This window comes from Galeopterus variegatus, unplaced genomic scaffold (genome assembly GCF_000696425.1).
Source record: "Galeopterus variegatus unplaced genomic scaffold, G_variegatus-3.0.2 Scaffold1009, whole genome shotgun sequence".
In the NCBI taxonomy this organism is placed as follows: Eukaryota; Metazoa; Chordata; class Mammalia; order Dermoptera; family Cynocephalidae; genus Galeopterus; species Galeopterus variegatus.
Genome location: NW_007727120.1, coordinates 413926 through 419467, shown reverse-complemented (window position 1 = coordinate 419467; position 5542 = coordinate 413926).

The window sequence follows — 5542 nt, the reverse complement described above, 5'->3', positions numbered from 1 at the left end:
GAGTTGAAATGTTGCTGGAGAAAGATGAATTATAAACCGTTTTAAGCATATCGGGCTATATCCTCCAAGTATAATGCTAACTCTCCGCTACTGCTTTTATGGGTTGACAGGTGTTTAGCAGTGGCCACCTTCCTTGGGCTACATCAAAGGGCTCCTCAAAGATTGCTTAGCACTAGGAACCTCCCTAGTTGCTTACGTTCCTTCTGCAAGCCCTGGTTTTCAGCATTTTGGAAGGAGCCCCTCGCAGCTGGCACCCATTTTGTGCTCTTGGACAAAATCCCTTTAAGATAGTTTATTTTTTTTTTTTTTTTTTTTTTGTCTTTTTCCATGTCCGGCAACGGATCGCAACCCTCAGTGTCGCCCCCGTACCGGACCAGGACCGGCAACCGGCAACGGGATCGCAGGGCAAAAGGCAGAGACACAATCATATTTGCAGAGCAGATTTCAAGAATAGCCATGGAAAATGGCTAGGAGCAGAGGCAGAGTGTTGACCCATCATAATAATAATTTCTATTAGTGGGTGGGACTCCAGAGGTGAAGCTGCTGGCCCAAGGCCATTAAGTTAGCAAGTGACAAAGCCAGAATCAAAGCTATATCTCTCTGACTCCCCAAACTATGCTCATTGTTGTCAGTGTGCTACTTGTATTAAGTACCATTTACATAACATAAAAAAGTGAGCCTCAGAAGACAGTTCTGATATAAGAGAAGCAGAACTCCTGACAGCTCTCTCTGGCATGGCAGCATGCTTCCACTCAACTGGAAAGAAACAGTTCTCAGTGTAGTGCCTATAGGTGAAGTAATTAATGTTGCTGCATTTCCTCATGGGATTGATGCTTGTCCAGGTGAGTATATTACTGTGTTTTGTTAACAGGTTGTCTACAGTCAGTCTTGCTTACTTTCAGCTTTTCTTATATCCCCATTACATTTAAATGTATTTCTTTTATGCCTACTTCTGAATCAAAAAAGAAAAACTTCCCCTTTCTTATCCCGCTTAAAGGAAAAATAAGGATGACTTGGAAAGGTGGGTCAGGATAAAGAAAAGAAAAGTAGAAGATTAATTTGGGGATGTTTCAACTAAATGGAGTTTTTTTGTTTTTTTTTTTTTTTTTTGTCCTTTTTGAGACCGGCTGCACCACACTCAGCTAGTGAGCACTGTGAGCGCACCGGTCATCCCTATAAAGGATCCGAACCCGAACCCGCAGTGGGAGCACTGCTGCACTCCCAGCGCCGCGCTCTCCTGAGTGCGCCACGGGCTTGGCCCCTAAATGGAGTTGTTTTTTTTTTTAAAGATGACCGGTAAGGGGATCTTAACCCTTGACTTGGTGTTGTCAGCACCACGCTCACCCAGTGAGCAAACCGGCCATCCCTATATGGGATCCGAACCCGTGGCCTTGGTGTTATCAGCACCGCACTCTCCCGAGTGAGCCACAGGCCGGCCCCTAAATGGAGTTTTTAACACAGTGTTTATGCTTATGGAGATGGAAAGAATACAGACATTAAGACTCTCAAGCAGCACTAAGCAATAGAATTATATTGCTAGCCAAATATGTACTTTTAAGTTTTCTACTAGCCACATTAAAAAAAATAAAAAGAAATACATGAAATTAATTTTAATAATACATTTGTTTAACCCAGTTTAGCCAACATACTGTCAGTTCAACATATGATCAATATGAAAAATGTATTAATGAGATATTCTACTTTTTTATATTAAGACTTCTAAATCTGGTGTGCATTTTATACTTAAAGCACATTTCAGACCAGCTACATTCAATGTATTCAACAGTCACATGTGGCTAGTGGCTATCCTATTGGTCAGCTCAGCTCTAAAGGGATGTTTTAGTCCTAATGAACCTATAACATGGGATGTCAGTAAAATCACTGAGGAAGCAGGTAATTTCCAAGTTAAAAGAACAAAACATAATGAAAGGAATAAAACAAGAGAAAATTGAAGAGGTAAAGAAGATATGTAAAGACAACAGGGGAAGACAGTGGGTATGCAGAAAGCACTCAGTTGCTAGACAGATGGGGAAAAGGACACAGAAAGAAATCTGGGGACTTGAGGTCAAAAGATGAGATAAAAGAGTTTTGAATTACCAAGCTGAACCAATGAGAAGGCTAAAGATCTAAAAGTCATTCACTAGCAAATTGGAGTCTGCCTCATTTACAAAAAGGCTGACTGGTTGGTTTCTGGAGAGAGAGTGTGGGGGACGCACAAACTTAGGTCACTGTTGATCAGGGTCACATACTTATTCACTAGCAAATTGGAGTCTGCCTCATTTACAAAAAGGCTGACTGGTTGGTTTCTGGAGAAAGAGTGTGGGGGATGCACAAACTTAGGTCACTGTTGATCAGGGTCACATACTTAGCTTTTCAGCACCAGAATCTTACTTTGTTATCTTAGCCAAAGCTGTTCAAGCTTTACAAGGCAGATGTCTTAGTTCATTTTGTGCTGTTATAACAGAATACCTAAGGCTGGGTAATTAATAATGAACAGAAATTTATTTGGCTCTTGGTTCTGGAGGCTGGGAAGCCCAAAAACAAGGGGTTGCCTCTGGTAAGGGCCTTCTTGCTGCATCATCCACGGCGAAGGTGGAAGGGCAAGAGAGTGAGAAAAAGTGAGAGAGAAGGGGGCCAAACTCATACTTTATAAGGATCCACCCCTGTGATAAATAACCCACTCCCACAATATTGGCATTTATTTAATTATGAGGGCAGAGCCCTTATGACCTAATCACTTCTTAAAGGTCCCACCTCTCAATATGGTTACATTGGGGATTAAGTTTCCAGCACATGAACGTTGGGGGACACACCTAGATCATAGCAGCAGACAAATGCTAAACACATGGAAGAGTTCAGTAGAAAATCTGAATGCTGACTTATTGATATACAGGAATACACCTTTCCAGGGCTGAAGTATCCCCTTATTCAGATCACCCCCTTGCTAGTTTTAAAGTTTGTCATAACACTGAATTACTAAGCAGAAATTTGTCTGGTGAGCATAAAATTAAAGCACAGGGAACTGGATAATCTCTAGGAAGTGTTCACTCATACTGCCCCACTGTAGAACTCACCTCCACTGTGACAGGAATGGCCCATTGGGCCCACTGAACTGGTTATCACTGTCCAATGCCTTTATTCTTTACTTCATACCAGAAGTTCTTAGTGGTACACATACAAATTTTTTTCTTTGTGTTGTTATGGGCTTGCACAGTCACTTCCAGAAGTCCACTGGAGAGTCCAGCTCTGTAGGAAATTCTGCCTACACTGGGTCCACATTCTCCAGTGACATCAATCTGTTGAGCTGAGGAGGACCTGTCCCTTTGAGTGTGATATGTTGTCATGGTCCCAGCTGACCAGCTTCCTTCAGCAAGATGGCTCACCTGTCTGGCTCCTATAGCTCTGCAAATCCCTACTGCTAACCAGACCTGGCTTCAAATTTTCCTGTTCTGAGGGGGAAAGAGAGAGAGATTAGTTTTCAGTTACACATTGATTAGATTACCACATTTTTATTGTTAACTAGTCAAAAATCCAGTCTTTGCATCTATTAGTTACAGATCATAAGTAATCTATTAGGATGGGTTATATCTGGTGAAAGTTAACTTTATAATCTGATAATTATTAATTATGAAATATTCAGTTCTCAGAGGAATAGGTATTTCTTTTCCCATTTCTACGGACATCCTCATACTTTCTTATGTACCTGCTACAGTCACGCAGGGCAAGAAAGCACAGAAAATATACTGGATGGTAGAATCTGGATAGTGCACAAAATATCTTGACAGATGCAAATGATGAACTAAATGTAACAGGATCAAATTTTATAAAAGAATAAACTATTTTTCCCCCAATCTACTGGATGTATCAAAGACGGTTTGGTATCTACTGTTTGTTAAATCTAAAGTTTAAATTCTAAGCAATGAAAAAAAGTGCTGCCAACTCTTTGCTCCCAGTAGCATTTGAGGAATAGTAGGGCACAAATCGATTATATACTAGTATGTTTTATTAGTATTGTGAAACCATTGCCCAACATTCTCACAATATCCTTTCCCAGGGCTGTTAACAAATAGTAAGATTTGCCAGTTTGATTTTCATCTTCCTTCAGTTCTGCCCACCCTCTGGCAGAGCTGCTGTCAGTCGGCCTGAATGGATGGCAAGACGATGAAAGAAAAGAGAAGCAGGATTTCTATTAAGTCTTCGAAAGGAAAACCAGGACTTGTCTAACCTAGAATTGACCACAATGATGTAAGTGGCTCAAGTGTCTCTTTCTGCCTCCCCTGGGATGCTTGAACTTGGTCCTCAGCTCTCCTCCCGCTCTGCTCTCTGCCTTGCCCAGCCAGTCTCTACTCTTCTGTTCCAGTCCAGCTGCTCAGAGCCTCTCCAGCCTCTGTTATTACTGCTCAAAGAGGACTCCCTCTGTCTCTTCACACTTGAGAGGCCCCAACTTGAACTTAATGTCTATTTTGCTTCTCACAGCACCCCCAGCTGGCCCCCGTTTCCTATTAGCAGGACTGGACCAGGAGGCTGAGGTATTAAGGGTATTAGGAGAAAAGGGAGAGCACATCACGGCTACAGTTGTGGTATGTGGAATGTGGAGCCACAAAGTGAATATAAAAATTTTGTCTGAAAGGATGTTGCAAATCAAGATGGAAAGTGTGTCAAACCAGCAAGGGAGCCTGGAGGAGTTGGGGAGCTATCAGCCCAGGTGAATGGGAAATAGTTGTGATAAATGTAGAAGAAAAGGGCATTTGGGTACTCTTAGTGCGTGTCTTAGGCAGTTCAGGCTGCTACAACAAAGTACCATTGACTGGGTAGCTTAAACAACAGGAATATATTTCTCACACTGCTGAAGGCTGGGAAGTCCAAGATCAGGGTGCCAGTGGATTCAGTTCCTGGTGTAGGTCCTCTTCCTGGTTTGCAAATGGACTGTCACATGGCAGGGAGAGAGATCATCTCTCTGGTGTCTCTTCCAAAAAGGGTACTAATCCCGTTCATGAGGGCTCTACCCTCATGAATTGATAACTTCCCAAAGACTCCACCTCCAAATGCCATCGCACTGGGGATTAGAGTTTCAACATATGAATTTTGAGGAAACACAAACATTCAGTCCATACTAGTGCATATTCATGCCACAGTAAGTAGAGGACAGACATCTCCTAACTCTTCAATATTGAATCATGTTTTATCTCTATCCACCTGTAAGGCCTATTGATTCTTTCTTGCCCATTTCTCTGTTTGATACCTAATGCACAAGGTTATAAGATTAATTTTTCAAAAATCCTCATTTTAATATACCCCTCCTTGATAAAAACTCTTTGATGAATCCTTGCTACTTTAAATATAAAGTTTAGGGCCAGCCCCATGGCTCACTCAGGAGAGTGCAGCACTGGTAGCACTGAGGCTGCGGGTTTGGATCCTATATAGGGATGGCCGGTGTGCTCACTGGTTTAGTGTGGTTCGGACCGCACCATGCCAAGGGTTGTGATCCCCTTACCGGTAAAAAAAAAAAAAAAAAAAAAAAAAAAAAAAAAAAAAAAAACCC